Genomic DNA, 18,814 nt, shown 5'->3' with positions numbered 1-18,814 from the left:
TTCCCCCGTTATCTCTGGGTTATGTCAGCTCACTGCCAGAGTATGTGAGGGGTCCGCTGTGGTTGGGTTCATGAGCAGAATGTGTTGCTGGGGAGATTTGTCTCCCAACACGTACCCCGTTGGATACTGGTGGTTCCCAAGGCCAGAGCGTGCATTTTGTCTTTAAACCGGCTGTATGTTTGGAGGGTGTTATGTCACAGGAGCCGATCCAGGGCTCTGTCCTCTTCGTAGGTAGTTGCCAGGTCTGGGGGTGTTGGCTAAAGGCTGAGGGTTGCTGGACCCTCCCCCGGTGTTCAGAGGGTTCTCCGCTTCGCTTCCAATGCGCAGGCAGCAAACCTCCTGGGCTGTGCGATTCATTTTGTGGGCTGGTGGGGAGCCCGGGCTCTCGGCGCACCCCTGCTTAATGTTTGGGGGCAGCAGACTCTTCTGCCAGGGTGGGGGGGGCGCTTCCTACTTGTGCGGTGTTGCTGCTTCCGTCTGGCCCGCACCGATCAGTCCACTGTCTCCCTCTCGATGTCCAGGCTCCTTAGGCATGGGTCGCCGAGGGATCATCTCCCGCTCTGCGTTTCCAGCTCGCAGTGGGGTTTCCGCTGGGCACGTCGGTGCTGGTCATGCTATGTTGGTATCCGCTGTGACAGCGGGTGGCTCTTTCCCGGTCTTCTGCCTCTGCGCAGTCTGTCGTTCTAGGCCTTCACGGGCCGCTGCTCGCACTTTCGTTTCGCCAACTCTGTTCGGATATTGTGTGGATGCTGATGAGGGCGCTGTAGTACTCATATCATCCTTGCTGCTGCTCGCTTCCTTTTCTAGGGCAGCATGGAGCTCTTCTGCCACAGAGAGATGCCTGTTTCCACCTTTAAGTATGTGGCCCTGAGCGGAGCGCCAAGGTTGTGCGACTTTACAGGGCGGCGGCAATCTTGGAATCCGAGGAAAGTGAATCTTAAGGAATGTAAGAGAAAAGAAAGGGTGTGAGTGACCCGAAACAGGAAAGAGGTTGTGAGTGAACCGACAGACTGGAAAAGTGAAAGTAAAAGCGAGAGAAAGTGAAAAGAGAGTACAAGCGACCGAAAGTTTGGAATAGGAAAGTGAAAGTGGCACTACAAAGTGAAAAGAAGGTTCAAGGGTGCACAACCAAAAGGTACAGAGGGTGCCACAGGCACGATAAAGACAAGAGAAGTGTGCAAGAAGCACAGTAAGATGAAAAGGGTGCAAGTATGCACAATAGAAAAGAAGGCGTGCAGGCTGCATGGTAAAGTGGAAAAGAACAGAGTGAAAGAGGCACAGAAGGGAAAGGGTGGCAGAAGAAAGGTACAGAGAATAAAGAGAGGGGTTAGAAGTCAGAGTGGTCGCGCCTGGGAGGAGCAAAGAACCCAGTGTTTTCGAAGGTCTTTGATACTACCCCCATGTAAGAACTGTACAGTGAAAGGTACATCCTGACCAGGAGAACTTTGTTTGTTTGAAGACAAAAGGGGCCTAGGCTTGGGGAAAGGAACCCTGAGAGACCTAACAGAATTGTGAAAGAGATATTGTTGAACTTTGTAAAGGGAGGCCTACACTTGGGGAAGGGAACCCCAAGAGACCCAGAGACATTGTGAACTTTGTTGATTTGCTGCAAGAGCCCTGCGTGCAAAGGCTCCCCTTTTGAACTGAACTATCTTGCACTGGCAGAGCTACACCTATTGGTAATACTGTGGTTTACATTTCCTTTTTCTTAAGCCACTATTTTTCTTTGAGAATACTTCCTATCACATTTTGTCAAAGAGTGAGGGCAAGCATTGGTTACGACACAGGTGGAGTTTGGATTTGGACTTTCAGACAATGATGGTCCTTAGAAACATCAGTTGAGGGAACAAGTCCTTTAGAGTTAGGGCCAGTTATATATTACACCAACCCTGGAACTTTATTAAAGGTTTTTGAAACTGTTACTTTTGAGTCTGTGTGTCTCTTGATACCATGCCTGTCTCACAATGGTAATACCGTTGCATTTAATCTGCACCGCCCAACTTGTAATGAGGCCCATTGTCTGCTATATTATGGCAAATGATTACAAGAAAAATACATCTATGGAGATTTGAATGTAGAATGGATGACATAATTACAGAGGATTTCTGGAAATTATGTTTAGTGGGAAATTCAGATTTTCCACACATTCGTTACAGAAAGTCATAATTCTATTAAAGACACGGAGGCGAAGGATTATGCTTACTCTTCAACTTTACTGTTCAGCAGCAAAGAAATATTTCCAAAGAACATGAATACAAATTTGTAAAAAACTACAATAACCATGTTTTTTGAACATTTGTAGTTCATTTCTATTGGTCTCTAACTGACCACGTGACAAACTCTAAACCAATAAGACAGTCCTCAATGAACTAAATCTCTTGTCCTCTTTCCCTTCTTCCTCTTTCTTTGATTCTGCGAGGATGAGTTCTGTACATCTTTGATATTCTCTTCTCTCAATTTCCTATTTGTTTGCCATCTGACATCGTCCCTAGAGAAAAACATAATTTATAACAGTGACTATAAATCGAGTACAGGGTGGGTCAATCGTATAATACCACATCTAGTAATAACTTGTATAAACATTGGACATTAGCAACATCATCATATTCATTATACTTCTTAAACGATTTTGCATAATAATATCAGAAAACATGTTATGTAAACATCTCATTCTTACGATTGATAGGGTGGGATAATCCTTCGCCTCCGTGTCTTTAATAGAATTATGACTTTCTGTAACGAATGTGTGGAAAATCTGAATTCTATGTCAAGACCGGAGGCTCTGATTATGCTTGTTCAAAGCTTACTTACCACTAACGATGTTGCACTTTCTAAAGGTTTAAAATAGAAAGTCTTAAAAATCGATTCATTCGACCAATCCGCCGATTTCATGATGTCTTCTACTCTAGCCCCTATGTTATATGCCTTAGTAGCTATCGCTCCTCTGACTGAATGAGCGCCATATTTCTCAATATTTATGCCTGCTTCTGCCATCACCCACCTAAGCCATCTGGCTATGGTCGCCGGTCTAACCGCTTTAAAAGGTTTACAAATCGCTATTAATAGTTGAGTTACCCCCTGAGGTCTTATTTCCCTCGTCATATCTTCGTATGCCTTTATGCATCTAACTGGACATAATTTCGGTTGATTTGGAAAAGCTTCATATGAAACAGATTTCAAATCTGTCTTAGTCCTCTTCGAAATGAGGAAAGTCACTCCATTGGGGGACATACTCTGCCTATTAATCTCCAGTGCTCTGATATCAGACGATCTTTTACATGCTAGCAGACATAAAATCATAGCTAATTTACCTGAAATTGCTTTACGTGTCAAATCTTGATTATCTGGCCATGTCAAAAATAGTCTCAGGACCTTATCAACATCCCATAATTCACTATATTTTTCGTTAGGAGGTTTAATCATTTTTACTCCTCTTAATAGTCTACAAACTAATGGGTGTTCCCCAATCGCTAGACCATCAACTCTAGGATGTCCAGCCGATATCGCAGACCTGGCCGTGTTAATGGTTCTATAAGCTTTACCTTGTGCTGCCATCTGAGCTAAAAAATTTGCTACATGTACTACATCCGTTCCATCGGGATGTATGTTCCTCTCCAAACACCAGCTACACCATCTAGCCCATGCTGATCTATAAGCCTTGTGTGTTCCGGGGGCCCAGGATTCGTTGATAATGTTCTCAGCCTCATTCGATAGTCCTGGCCTAATCCCAGATCCCCTGAAATCGCCCACGCTACCAGGTTGATTCCTCCTGACCTCACCAAAGGGTGACTGAGACCTCTGGGATCTCGTATTATTAATTCTCCCTTGGGTAAGGTCAGTGGGTTTTGATAAGACATCTCCAGAAGACTGGGAAACCATACTTGACCTCTCCAATCTGGCGTTACTAGGATTAGTGATGCCCTCTGACGTCTCACCTGAGCAAGGGTCCTCATTATCATGGAGAACGGGGGAAATGCATAATTCCTCTGATGGCCCCAGAATTGCAGGAAAGCGTCTATCGCCTCTGCTTCCGGGTCTGGTCTCCAGCTGAAAAATCGGGGTAATTGTCTGTTCAACCTCGATGCAAAAAGATCGATCTGGCATGGACCCCACCGGGACATTAGTTCCTGGAACACCCTCTCATCCAGTTTCCAATCGCTGGAGTCTCTGAGGTATCTGGAATTCCAGTCGGCCACTACATTCTGTTGGCCCGGCAGATATTCTGCTCTTACTGAAACTTTCCAGACAAAGTTCCCAAAATTCCTTCGCTAGTTCCGCAAGAATTCTGGATTTTGTCCCTCCCAGTCTGTTGATGTATCTGACTGCTGAGATATTGTCCAGCTTTAGAAGGACACAACATTGTACTCTCTCTTGTGTCCAGCATTTGACTGCAAACGATCCTGCCAGTAATTCTAGACAGTTTATATGGAGCTTCGTCTCCTGATCCGACCATCTGCCCCCTGTCGATAGATTCCCGCAACGGGCTCCCCAGCCCCATCTGCTGGCGTCTGATTCTATGATCAGGTCCGGGGAGGAACCAAATATGGCTCTCCCGTTCCATGCATCCATATGAATGAGCCACCATTTCAACTCTTCCCTCACTTCTGGTGAGATGTTCACTTTTGATTCGTATGAAGCGCCCTTTCTGAGGTGATATATCTTCAATCTCTGGAGTGCCCTGTAATGTAATGGCCCCGGGAAGATTGCTTGAATCGAAGCCGCAAGGCGTCCCACCAATCTCGCTATGTCCCTCAGTGATATCTCGCCCTTTGCTAGTGTGTGTCTCAATTGTTTCTTGATCTCGTTCACTTTGTGAATGGGTAAACTGAGAGTTCCCTGATCCGAGTCCACTATGAACCCTAGGAATTCTATCTTCTGTGTTGGGATTAAGCTGGATTTCTCCCAATTTATAATGAAGCCCAGGGACTCTAATAATTCTATTGTTAATTGCACTTGTCCTACCAGTGTTTCTTTCTCTTGGCTCATCAGACATATATCGTCTAGATAAATTATGAGTCGTATCCCTTGAGCTCTGAGGTGCGATACTACTGGTTTCATCATCTTGGTGAAACACCATGGGGCTGATGCCAGGCCGAAAGGGAGACATCGAAACTCCCATGTCGTTCCTCCCCAGATGAATCTCAGAAATCTGCAGTGTTCCTCTGCTATGGGAATAGTCAGGTATGCATCCTTCAAGTCTATTCTGGCTAGCCAGTCTCCCTGAATTAGAATATCCCTTAGTAGGTGTATCCCCTCCATTTTGAAGTGTCTGTATACCACGTAACTGTTTAGACCTCTCAGGTTTATTATGGGTCTTGTCTTGTGTTTCCCTTTTACTAGAAACATATTGCTTATGTAACCCTTTGAATGATCTAAAACTGGGCGTATGGCTTTTTTGTTTACCAAACCTCTCAACTCTCTTTCTAACGATATTTTGTCTTCTCTGTTCAAAACTATTCCCTTTGGTGGGTTCTCCTGCTGGGGTGTGTCTAGAAAATCTATATAAAAACCCTGCGCAGTTTGAATCACCCAGGTATCTCCTGATATGTTCAACCAATTCTGTAAAAATTGGGCGGTTCTCCCACCCACTTCTATGGTATTCACGCCTGGAATTGGTGGTCTCACCTGGATTGTTCTGCTGACGTTCACCTCGCCAGTTTCTGCCTCTTCCTCTACCTCTCGAAGGGAAGAACAGTGTTTGTTTGCGTTCCTCATAATCTCTCCATTGTGATCTGTCGTGATAGGATCGATTGTATTGGAACCGGCCAGCCGAACGACCCCTCCCTCTGCTGGCCCGTCCAAAAATCTGTCTCCCGAATACTCTTTTAAGGGAGGCTTGAGCTTTGTCTAAAGCTGCGTATGAGTTTACAAATTTGGTGAGCTCCTTGATGAAGGAGTCTCCAAACAATTTCCCTTTTGCCGAAGTGGCAGATTCTGAGGAGGCCAATTCACTCAATTTTGGATCGATCTTCACTAGTAACGATCTCCTCCTTTCTGTCGTAATAGCATGATTGGCGTTTCCTAACATGCATATCGCCCTCTGTGTCCATCCGATAAGGATTGCCGGGTCAATTGGCTCTCCTTTCGTCTTCGCTTCTTCTCCCATCTGGAGAATTTTTGTGAGGGGCCCCGTCATATCTAACATCTTGTCCTGACACGAACGCCAGGATCTGTCTAGGCCCTTCCTCACATCTTTGGTAAACTTACTCATAAAAGTTATCATCTTTTCATCTATTACCGGCGTGTCCGCCGCTCCCTCAGGGAGAAGAGGTCTGGGGCATTCCGCCCTCATCTTGCTTCTCGCCTCTTTGGCTAATGGCGCTCTCAGGCGCTTCTTCAGATATGCTGAAATCCTCTTGGGAGGTTCCCATTCTGAGGATCTGGGATGGATCAGGGTTTCTGGATCGAAATCCCCTTCATCTGCTATCTCCTCCTCCTCTTTCTTCTTTTTCTTTAACGCTTCCTGATCATCGTCTGAGGAGGATATAGATAACACTTCCTCTTCATCGGGGTATTCTTCCTCCCAGTCATTCTCGCCCTCCTCTGAGGAATCTGAGGATGATACTCGTCCCCTGCGAGTCACCGTCTTACCCTTTCTTTTTCTTTTGCCACCTTTCTTTTTGGGTGGGGTGCTCGGGGGGGTATGGGCTTCATCCGCCCTGCGAGCCAATTTACTGCCCCCTTTTGTCTTCATTCGAGCCTTAATGCTCTTATCCTCCAGGCCCTGGGATAGTCTGAGCCAATCCTCCATCAGCGCTATCTGCTGCGGATTATGTCCCAGAGAAGCCCCCAGGGCTTTCTGGAAGACAACATTCATTTCTGAATGATTCCTCTTTTGGCTGACCCCAGCCTTCCCCTCATCACTAGAGGAACTCATGATTCCCAGGCCCTGGGGTAAAAGGATATGATATGATATCTAATTATAATATATATATATAATCAAATATATATATAAGTATATATACCAGGACCTTGGGTATATTTTATCCAAATATATATGAGTAAATCTCAAATTTACAGGTTTTACCTGGGACTGTGCCCGATTTTGGTGCGGTGACAGAGTATTGCCTGCAGGGGCGCTGTAGAGCTGATAACAGGACGCTACGCTCGAGCGATGCGTGTTGTTGCTGCTCTTATAAATAATATATATCCGAGAGTCTCCGCGATCACACAATGGTCGTTCCGAACTTACTCCACACACACGAATTATAACGGAGGGGAGAGCGCCGGAACTACGCGGTCCCGTCGCGCTCTCTCTTCCGTTATAATAGTGCCCTCTATGACGGATCGCCGGCGTTGCGGCCGCCGGAGCACCAGCCCCGTCGCGGTCGCTGCTCCCCAGAGCCGCCTTTCCGTCGCAGAAATGTTCCGCCTGTTAATGTAAACACCACGCGTTACCCAGATTAACTAAACATACATATAATAGCTTTCGAAAATGAATATAGAAGAAAGTACTTAACTCGCTGCCGAGCAGCAAAGAAAGAGGAAGAAGGGAAAGAGGACAAGAGATTTAGTTCATTGAGGACTGTCTTATTGGTTTAGAGTTTGTCACGTGGTCAGTTAGAGACCAATAGAAATGAACTACAAATGTTCAAAAAACATGGTTATTGTAGTTTTTTACAAATTTGTATTCATGTTCTTTGGAAATATTTCTTTGCTGCTGAACAGTAAAGTTGAAGAGTAAGCATAATCAGAGCCTCCGGTCTTGACATAGAATCAACTTTCACTTATTGCTATAACAAAGTTGTCGATTTTGATAAATTATAACATAAATGAAATTTAATGAAATCATAAAATGACACTGGATTTCCTTTAATTGTATTATAGGGTACATGATATATTAAATCAATTTTAATAATATGAATATGATCTTAATAGGGTATCTTGGTATTATATTTATTTTTTGTACAATGTGTGTAAAGTTAATTTTTAAATGAATCACACTATACATTAAAAAAAATCATACTGTAAATTACACCTCTGGGAAAAATGTAATGAATTAAACAGCATGAACCTTTACTGACAGCTGCGACCCAGATGCACACTTTCAGGGCTGACAAATACCAGAATGCAAAGAATAAAGCCAGCGCTGCATGCAATACTGCCCGATTGGGCACCCTGGCCACCTCTGTCTGTGAATACGGATAAGCTGCTCAATATACTAAAGCCAACGCGACTGGCTTTGCAATTCTGGATTTGTATGCCGGTCATCTACGCGTTACCAAATCAGCCATCTTGAAATAAATTACCGATAAGCAGAAGGAAAGCATCCGAAGAAAACAAACGCCACTGGCAAATTTAAAAGCTCTATTAGAGCCATGTTTTCCGTTAGCTGTTGCACTAAAAGTAGTACATTCTCCTGACACATGTAAAAAGCTGATTTATGGTATTCTTAGCTGATGTTGAATTGGAATGCACATTACAAAGTTGCCATCGCGTTTAAACGTAAAGAACGCCATATACGTTTTTAATTGTGTAGGGCGCTTGGGAAATAACAAGCACATAGACAAAGAAGAAAGACAACGACCCTGTTGCAACCATGGAAACCGTTCAGGAAGTGACCCACTCAAAGTTGTAAGTGGCTTTCCTACATAGATTGTAGTAGTGACGCAGCTGGAAATTAAAAAAGTAGTACCACAAACCAAAGAGAAACTGAGAACGTATGCGTTTAGTCCTAGGTGAAAGCAGAGTGATGGCACTAACCATAGGAAGAAGGCAGCTGTGACGTCTGCGGCGAGTTCATGCGCATGCCCCGGAAGGAGAAAAGCTGTCGCTTCCTGGGGACATCACGCCAGCGCGCCCGGGCCTTCTGCTACACTTGCGGACTTGTTGTTCTGTCCCTCTAGGTGACAGGAATACAGCGTGAAGAGGGGCTGAGCGACCTCCCGCTCCCTAGTAGCTGGTATTACCCGGACCTGAATTGCGTGGGGGGAAAGCAGCCTGAGCAAAGCATCGGTGAGTGTGGGCAGGTGTGCTATAGGAGTACCTCTTCAGGGCCAGTGGAGGTGGTGTGCAGAACATCACCTGGAACCTGGGCGCGGTAGCGACTTCACTGTGGTGATGGTAGACTCCCACGGTAGGCAAGATGAGGTTCTTCAGTGATGGAAAGGAGGGGCATACTTGTTCTTGTACTGTGGAAGGTTCAAGTTTAGTGCACACCCGCTGACCGAACTGCGTAAGGACCTTTCTGCCGACTGGCAGCCCCCAGGTAAAGTACTACATGGTTACGATTTTTGTACTAGCACCTGCAGTTTGCTGGAGGGCTAGTATTTAATGCTCTTATACGTTCTAGAGAAACAATCTTAGTTATGGCAATTTACACTTTGTTCGGTTTAGAGCACTCGTTCGCAGGTACATATTCTGTGTTGCCATTCTTGTGTGTGTTTTGAATCGATGTACATATCTTATATGGGAGCTTCGAGTACAACCAGGATAACTGTATTAAAGCAAGTTATACAACGTCTGTGTCTGTGCCAGGCTCTGCACTTTCAAATAACTGGCGGTGAGTATTTTTTTGTTTGATGCTGGGGACACCATGTCAAAGTCGTAGACTTTCATTTCGCTATCGATTGCTTTTGGGTAGTTGTAGTCTTGGTTTGCTTCAAATTGATTAAATTAAAAGTAAAGCCAGGATTTTATTTTGTATAGTAGCCATGTTGACCCAACATCCTCTGATAACCTTAATGGTAGAGTGCTCTGTATTAGTACAGGGTATTACCACTTCTAACTTTTTTTTAAATTCTAATTTTGTTTTTGAAATATTCTCCCTCTTTTTTTAGAGAGTTACACCTTTTATTGACTGTAAACCCGTATACGTTGTAGCCAAATCATAACTCCTGATGATTCCTCTGTGCGGCTTCCTTTTGTGGTGGTGTTTTATTTTCTTCTTTTGGGTGGGTGTTGTTCGTTTGCTAAAAATCCTTTAGCCCCACATAGAGAAACTTTAACATAAAGGAGTAAAATATTTGCTGTATGATAGCAAGAGCCTAGACCCCCGCATTATCCTTATCTCCTCTGTTGAGGACCTCTCTGGGCTCCTATTAATTCCCCTCAGAAAAACAATAACCTGTTGTGCAAAAGGTAATGAACTGTTCCCCATAGACACACCCTCCTCGTACCAGAGAGGCAGGGAGTTGGTCGGATCCACTGGAATCTTCCAACGGGATGCTGCAGTCTGGATGGTGAGTATGCAGCCCACATGGCCGTTCCACAAGTGTTGTTTCAATGCTCATCACAGACGTTTAGTGCACAAGGGGCCGTTTAACTTCAGAGATTTCCAAGAGTCTGTTTTGTCCTGGCCAATACCTCTGTCTTCTCCCTATAGCCCAGGTATTTCTTAACAACGGAGCATGTCAGCTGTCCAAATGCCCTGCTGCTTCTGTGAGCTCTCAATTTGCACTGTCTCCCCTCCCTTCAGGCTGAAAGAGGAGGTTCACAATGTCCTGCACCTTTTAGTTTCACTTTTGTGGAGGGTCTGTCTTTTTCTGCCAGGCCGAGAAACCTATTTTTTTTCCAAATTGTCTATCTTCAGTCGCCTCTTTCTCCCTCAACTCCAGATCTGTGATCCTGGTGTTCATCTTCATTTTCACCTCAGTGCAGTGAGTCATGACCCCCGTATCCTCCCCAGTCTCGGTTCTAATGAACTTTTGAAGTGACACGACTGTCACTGTGCCCTCTTCCTTGTGAGGTGGCGGCCCTCCTTGCGTCCTTTCTCGCCTTGTTCAGCTCTCAGTACGGACCTCGGGTCTGTCCCCTGTAACGGATGACTCCCTCTCAGTACTTTGTCTGATCCCTGCATCCTACACTCCAGAGTTACTCCAGGCCCAGCACTTCCTTCTGTGTTTCGTAAACTCCTCCCCTCACTGTGGTTTCCTCTTGTAAGTGTCCACCACTGCCAAGTCCTTTTTGCACGGCCTGGTCCCTGGCCGCCCCCAATTTCCCTTCTCACTCAACTCCTCATACATGTGCTCTTGTCCACTTTTCTTTGGGGTTCCACACCACTGTAGCCCAGCACTCTTCTCTCTTGACAAGCAATTACTGTGCTGGGCCCTGTGCCACCTCCCCTATGCAGCTCCCGGGCAGTTGCTCACCTCCTTCCGCTGCTGCAGCATATGTTACTCTTGGGCTCCCTTTCCTGCTGTTGACAATGTCTCTCTTCTCAGTTCAACTAGCCCAGTATCGCCTGCTCTCTTCGCTGGTGCCCGACCCTGCTCGCGTTTCTCTTGGTACCTCCCTCTGAGTGGCTGATGAGCCGGGTCAGTTTCTGCCCTCATTGGAACGAACGCCATATTGCCACTCTTTCCCCCCCTCGGCTGGGGGCTGCTTCCACTCACCCGCCGGGCCTTCCCAACTACCTCCCTCCCATACCGGCATTCCACATCACAGCTTCAGAGTGAAGTAAGCCGCTACCTCCTCGCCGGGTCCCGCTCGGGGCACAGATGCTGATAGCGGGCTCAAACAGCCCACAACACCTAAACTGACATTTGCTCTCACTTTTATTCTCTGCTCTAACCATGCAATCCGCTCGGTATCCTCGTTCCAGTGGGGCCATGTCCGATGCTCAAGTAGTCATTACAGTCTGGTGGTCTTGTCATTACAATTTTTGGCCTCTGCTGCCAAAGCAATATTGAAAGATTACAACATGGAACGAATTACACACAAAAAATCAAACCTTCTAGAAACTGAATAAAATTGCATCGCAGTGTAATGCACATGAAAAGGCGTTTATTTGGTCTGTTGTAAACCAGTCATCTCATACTATTTGGAAAACAATAAATTGTATAAAAACCTACCCTGTTGAATGCATAACTATTCATGGTGCAAAATTTGGTCTAGCCATTGGCTAGTGATATTCGGTTAGTAAGAAATGGTGTAGAAGTGAGGTGGCGCGTGACTTATTTATTTTTTGGCTTTCTAGTAGCCTGATATTATGTAAAGGCTGGACGGCTATGGGCTCACCAATTTAGTTTTAAAAAGTTACCCCATGTGACCCTAAATCCTGAGGGAACTCGTACTATACACTAAAAAGCCAGATGTGTGTTTGTCTGAAGCAGTCATGCACCCACGTCACCTGTTTACCATAGCTAGAGGGAGCTGTTGCCTTAAGCATACAATAAGAAGACTTCAAGTTCATCTCCCAGGCAAAAACATGTGTATTTCAACAATGATGATATACAATTAGCTGAAAAAAAGCCCAGGCCAGGGATTCCACTTTAACTTCATACTTCAAGTTGCATGAAGAGAATCATGCTGTACATGAATTGTATTACTCTGCATTGCTTTGAGTCCAAAACCCATAAGTTGAATCCAAGACAATGAGGAGCAGATCCAATAATTGGCTGTATGTACTATATTGAATTTTCAACGTATTCTGAGAGATTTTGTTTGAGGTTACTACTCCATGTAAGTAGCAAGATCATTTACATTTTTTTTCTATTAATATAAATTGGGTGAAAATACACCACATAATATATTTACCCTCCGAAAATGTCTTACTTTACACACATTAGTTTGTGTACATGGATTTTCCACTAGTTTAAAAATATTTAAATTGGAGAGATCCTGCCTACTGCTTGGAAAATGAATTGTATATCTATAATCTTTAAAAAAAGGAGATGGTTATCAACTATCACCCTAAAATCTTATTAGATTCAGTGCTCAAAATCTGTTTCAGTGTGGGATAAAAAGATAGAAACAATCTCTCAAATTCCAAACTGAATTCAGACCCTAAATGAGAACAAATCTCAATGAAGTAATAGTCTGCAGACTCTACAAGCAAACAGCCCTCCTCTGTTTATTGCGTGTGTGGACTTCTCTTTAGACTTCAATCTGTCAACCAAAATAGATTATGGAAGAAGTTATGGTCCTGGGGTAAACAAGAGGGGCTTATCAAAATGATCATGAACTTCGCACTACTAGGAATTCCTTTGTTTCTGACATGTTGGTGATTGGGGACCAATTCTAAGCCAAGCATTCTGCTTTGCAGCCAGAGTGACCAATTTCAGGCCAAACTGCCACGTGAATCCTCTGTACAGGAGCACACAAGCTCTGAGGCGGAGTTCAAGGAGAAGGGCCCCCCAATGCTTTTTGTGGGGCAATTTCCACTACATATGGGTGCATTGCTTGCTGCGCCCAAGGAACCACACTGCATCTCGTTTATGCAGACCATGCATCCCAAAAAATGTAAGGTTGATTGTTTTACCATGCATAAGGGCCTGTCTGGCTCAGTACATCAGGTGGGTGGAGGGATGTTCCTTTGGGGGAACCCTGGAGCCTTGCCATCTGATAGCAGGACACAATCTGATGTGAGGGACAGACACTGCTGTTTCACTGGGACAACACCTTTACCCTGCCGCTTGCAAGCCCCTTCTATTTCCAGGATCGATGTCCGATCTCAGAGATGGGACACAAGTAGAAAATGTAATTGGATTTTTCTCTGTCCTTGGTCTCCCTCATTAGGGGCACCATTTGTGCTTGAGGATGCACATGTTTTGCAACCTCTCCTCTCTAATTGAGGAAAAAAAACGGATGTTTAATGGACTAATCTGAAGTTGATGGTTTACCACTCTGCCAGTGGTAATTGAGGCATGAAATAAACTGAATTGGATAGCAATTTTTATGCATTTCTCTAGGTGTGCTAATCAAATAGAAACTTGTGTAGCAAAGTTAGCTATATAAATTGCAATCTTCAATGAAGCACAGCTCACCCTTCCTTCCTCTTTTCTCTGGTCACTTAAAGTGCAGCAGTAATCATCCACTCCTGAGTACCAAATGCATATGTGGGAGTGCTAGGCAAGAATTTCTTTTTCAAATAATTGCAATCCAAAAGTAGTCGGGATGATACTTTCATTAAGCTTTCTATATTCTGTCTGGCAAAAAGTATGTGTCAACTTTATATATTTTTTAAGACAATCATGCAATTTCATTCCTAAAGTTGTTACTAAATGTATAGTTGGCAGTGTTATACAGTATCAATACTGTATCTCCATGCTTTACAGTAAAGTTTAGGTTAGTGTATCAAAATTTCATATCAACTATATTTCATTTTGTTGGGCAAGATGCATCATATTGACGAGTGAGCACTTTTGAAAATGTACATGATCAAATGCTTTTTATGGCAAACCTAGTTCTGTAACCTGCAGTTTGCATAGATCTTGCAACTGGCAGCCAAATCTTGCAACTGCCAGCCAACCCACAAGCAAACCCATACTCCTTGACATTCTATATTATCACCCTGTTGCTTTATGTCAGGTAACCTGAAAGTGAGATGACCATAAACTACAATATTGCACCAAGTTTGCCCAGTTCTCTGCCTGCTATGCAATCCACTCTGCTTAGTCTCTTTCTGGCCTCTTACACAATGAATACACAAAGCGAACTAGATGCTTACGCAATGTAGTGATCAGCAGTGCCATCCGGTCTGTACATCTACAGATCTACTGCAATAACAAACTTTGTAGTTTGGCTCCAGAGCTCGCTTTTCATTATGATTGTATTATAAATTGCCACCTGCAGGAGACAACTGGCCAAACGGTTTTCAGAGCCTTTTTGATCGTATCTATTTGTGTGTTCATTCACACAGCTAACCTTTTACATTTTACAGACGCTCACCTTTGGCTCGCAAAATCTTTCTGCCCACTCGCATAGATTTTATGAAGGGCAAGTAGCATTTACAAGCAAGGCTTGAAGCTTTGTTAGACACTATGTCAAATAAGTTTGTCTATGGCTGGCAGCAATGTGCCATACATAGTGGTTTTGTAGTGACGTGCACCATTTTGCGGAAATGGCATTTTAAATGTGTTGTCTTCCGTTACTATGGGTTGAGTGCATTTCTCTTCGGTTGACTAGGTTAACCGAACTGCAGGTCTAGCTGAAGTTTAAAGAATTTGTAGGGTGTGACTCTTCTCACTAATGTCTTATTTCAGCAGTTTGCAAAACTGCTGTATTGTTGCTCATTTCATCTCTTTAGTACAAATAACGTCTGATATTAAATAGTGCAAATTTGCTAAACAAATGGGTCTCTTTGCTAATCAAAAAAATGTTAATGAGTAGTTTTTGAAAACCAATGTATGCTTTGGATGATATAGCCCCCTGGTTCATTTCTGGTCTCCTGCATAATTGTATTTGCTATTTTGTCTGTATATGAACAATCGGGATGTGCCACGAATCATATTATAACGGCAGGTAAAACGCAGCAGAAGTTTAACACAGAAGAGAACATACACAATTTTTCTGTACTTCTAAATAGTAATTCTCTTTTCACATTGTAGTGAATCTGTGACCTATAACACTATCATATAATATTTTTAGATGGTATTCATTTTTATAAATATTACCAAACCATCATATTGCTATGTTTCAACTTAGTATTTTCGCTTTGTAGTATTAGTCACAATTGGTGCATCTTGTCAGTGACGAGGGGTATCGCAACTTCTAGTTTCGCATTGACATAAAATCTGGGGACTGTAATACTTAAACTGATGCTGTATCCCAAATAAAGCGAATTGTCTTCACCATATTCTTGTTTCTGAATTCTAAGTTATCTATCGTTAACCATATTTCCAGTCCATGCTAATAACTGGGTGGACCTCTACCCAAAAGGTAATTTTGCAATGCAGTGGAAAAGTAAGGCCTCACCAAGGCATAAGTCGGGTCCAAAAAATTGATGGCAGTTTGCTAATTAAAATGTTCTTGATTTGCAAACAAACTTATTTGATTATGTGACTGAACTGTGGTTCAGTCACTTGCCCCGCATGGGGAGGGCTACTTTCCCCGTGAGGCTAGAGAGGTAAGCCTGCTATGTGAAACCCTACCTAGTGGTAGAGGCAAGCAGGGCAAGATGGAGCTCAGAAGAGGATACTATGGTGTCGAGAACCGATTGAGATATTGAAGAGCCTTATTTCTGAACTGTATGAACTGATCAAAGTAGTTGCCAAGAACTACCTACAAAAAAGTTGCTAAAATATTTTTAATGTCACCAGAAGTTCTTTGTATCCAAGACATAAAATGAGCACCAATGCATCGCTTTTGTGTACCGCTGAAGTACGACATTGAGAGGATTGTCCATCTGTAAAGTCTAATGGTTAGCTTGTGAATGGACACAAATAGTTATGTTAAAAAGGCTAAGATGACAGTTTACAGTGTAATGGCGCTCTGCAGCTGGGTGCAGTCTGTGTCGCAAGGGCAGTGCCAAATATATTGTATGCTTGACCCAGGTATCCAGATAATGTGCGTACTAGGCCTTTTTACGCATGGAAATCTTATAAATACGACAGATTTTATTATTGTCCTCTGTACATTTACACACGTTTAGAGCAGAGGGATGTGCAAATGTCAGGTTACGTGACAGAAACCAGAAGGCTTCTTTTGATTTTTATCTACATGGATGTAATTGCAAGCCATGGATTAACTCCTCTAAAACAGAATGCATTTCTCTGAAGCCTTTCAAAAAAGAAACTGCGCACTGTGATAAAAGGAATTGTTTTTCTATTCAGCCTCTGATGTGCTGCTGCTCATGGAGCAAACAGAAGCTCTGTGCATATTTATTTTCCTAGCATTTTAGGATTGTAAAATTAATGTGATGGAAAACTAAGTTGTAATTGAGAATTAATATTTTGTAAACAAATTATGCTCCCCCCCCCCCGTGAAAGAGTTTCTGTGCTGTGCGTAATCATGCAGAGGCAGATCATTTTTACACATTTAATTGACACTCTAATTATAAAAACCATGTGTTAAATACATCCATTCAACCTTGCAGTCAATGGGATACATTTCTATAAATGGCCAGTGGCAGCAGAGTCTTTGTTCAAGGGTGTGTTGTTGTCATTACACCAATCACAGGTGTTCTAGCCACTCAAGTCTACATGACTACCAAAACTTGACTCTCCAGGAAGTGCAAGCGCTGTTCAAACACAAACAAATGAAAGTTTCATTCGTAATTGAAATAGAAACTCAGCCAAATCTGTCTCTGTGATAATATTTAACTCTATGTAGCGCTTCATAGATGGTTCGCCCAACGTATAGGCACTGTGATTATTATGCCTGAGTCGATTCTTGGTTAACCAACCTCTGAAGGATGTTAGCCAATAAGATAGCTCAGCTCTTTGAGCACTCATTGCGGTGATCTGTAGGTTGCAGGTTCAAATCCCAGCAAGGCCAACTCGGCCTTTCATCCTTTCAAGTTCGATAAAGAAGTACTGACTTCAGTTTGATAATTGTGATCAATATGTTCTTTTTACAGTGCTTTGCCAAAAGTGCTGTAGAAATAACCATTTGACCATGAGATTAGATATAGAAATTAGCATGAGTCCTTTCCTCTCTGCACTGTTGTACCATAACATTGGCATAGTAATAGCTCCAGGAAACAAGGACTTTCATTAAACATCAAAAGCCAATTCTGCTATCGAACCTCAAAACACACAATACAAATCATGCTTGCTTTACTATGTAATTGGATAGGTTTTTGTTTTTCAACATTTTAATATATATAGGTGAGATCAAATGGCCAGACATCAGATAAATAATGAAAGGTGTATTCTGTCACAATGCAGAAAGCTGCTGCGTGGTAATGATTTCCATACAGTTTTTGCACATGTCGGCTGGCTGTCATATACATTTTACTCTCTTACAAAGGAGAATTGTTACTTTCTTAATCACATTTACTCTCAAAGTTTAAAAATGGGGTGTTCCATACTTGCTCAAAATCTTATCGGGAGCACTGGTTTGACCCTTCGTTTGCTGTGTAAGGAGAAGTTCAGAAGTTTCAGAAATCAAAAAGTTCACATTAAGGGGAAGTCACTTCAGGTGGACAAGATGGCCCTTGCATATGATTGATATCTGCTTTTTTCAATATAGGGTTAAATACCATTTTTGGGGGAAGGGCAGAGCTGCTAACTGTTTTCAAGCCCGAGCCAGGTAGGCCCAAGCGCAGCGTTCCAGCCCTGCGCCCCCACAGGATCTGCAGCTGTGGGCCAGGAGGTGTGCAGGTGAGTGGACGGGAGGGGTCTAGGTGTGGCACTGCAGTGGAGGCTCTAGCCTGGGGCACCGCCTCAAAGGACTGGGTGAAGGCTGGGCAGAGGCCCACAGAGCCGGTATGAAATGCAGATGGCTACTTGCAGATTTCCTTCCTGGACTCCGGACTGCCCAGCTCTCTCCCACAGGTGTTGATCTACAATGCAATCCCGATCGTGGAGCAAAGCAAGCTCTCGAGGCTAACTTCAGTGTACAGTATTGCAGCAGATCTGTGTATATACAGACTGGATTGATACTACTTTGTGTAAACATCTAGTTGGCTTTGTGTATTAATTATGTAAGAGGAAAGAAAGTATCGGACTAGGAGTGGATGGCTTAGCAGTCAGAGAATTGAGAACTGGACAAACCAGGGTAAAATATTGTATTTTGCAGCCATTTCACTTTCAGGGTAGCTGGTACAAAGCAATGGGGTGAAAAGATAGGGTGTTAAAGAGTTTAGCATCAGCTCATGGTTTGGGTGCCAGTTGCACAATGCATGCAACAATCTGATGCATCTTCCCCCAACAAAATGAAATATGGTGGATGCTATGAGATTTAGATACACAAACCTTAACGTTACAGAAAAACATGGGGCCAGTGCAGTGTTTCACTGTAGCGATACTTTATGCATTATGGCATTTTTTTTTTTTTTTTTTTTTAAGGCCTGTAATTGCAGCACTGTTTTAGCACCTACTTATCTTTCCCAAATAGGATATAGTTAGCTTAATAAAAGTATCATCCCAATTTACTTCTGGTTTGCAGTTATATGAAAGAGGAAGATATTTTCTTGGCTAGCACTCTGACA

General features: G+C 43.4%; 1 protein-coding gene and 1 long non-coding RNA gene across 5 annotated transcripts in view; one reads left to right on the top strand and one right to left on the bottom strand.

The window, feature by feature from the left end:
* Nucleotides 1–2,193: 2,193 nt before the first annotated feature.
* Nucleotides 2,194–8,766, bottom strand: LOC138503945 (uncharacterized). The gene is made up of 2 exons (XR_011279737.1): nucleotides 8,704–8,766; nucleotides 2,194–2,488 (listed from the first exon to the last, which is right to left on the bottom strand). It is a non-coding gene; the product is annotated as an uncharacterized lncRNA (long non-coding RNA).
* A 23-nt stretch (nucleotides 8,767–8,789) lies between these two features.
* Nucleotides 8,790–18,814, top strand: part of PHRF1 (PHD and ring finger domains 1) — a 1,334,933-nt gene continuing 1,324,908 nt past the window's right edge. The window contains exon 1 of one of the 4 annotated variants that reach the window (XM_069624056.1): nucleotides 8,790–8,955. The gene's annotated coding sequence lies outside the window, so the exon portion shown is untranslated. The other 3 variants (XM_069624055.1, XM_069624053.1, XM_069624054.1) reach the window with 3 other exon arrangements.

The sequence above is a fragment of the Ambystoma mexicanum genome, chromosome 11 (genome assembly GCF_040938575.1).
Source record: "Ambystoma mexicanum isolate Mex_15411 chromosome 11, UKY_AmexF1_1, whole genome shotgun sequence".
In the NCBI taxonomy this organism is placed as follows: Eukaryota; Metazoa; Chordata; class Amphibia; order Caudata; family Ambystomatidae; genus Ambystoma; species Ambystoma mexicanum.
Note: the sequence above shows the minus strand (reverse complement) of the source record. Positions and strands in the feature narration are given on the sequence as shown.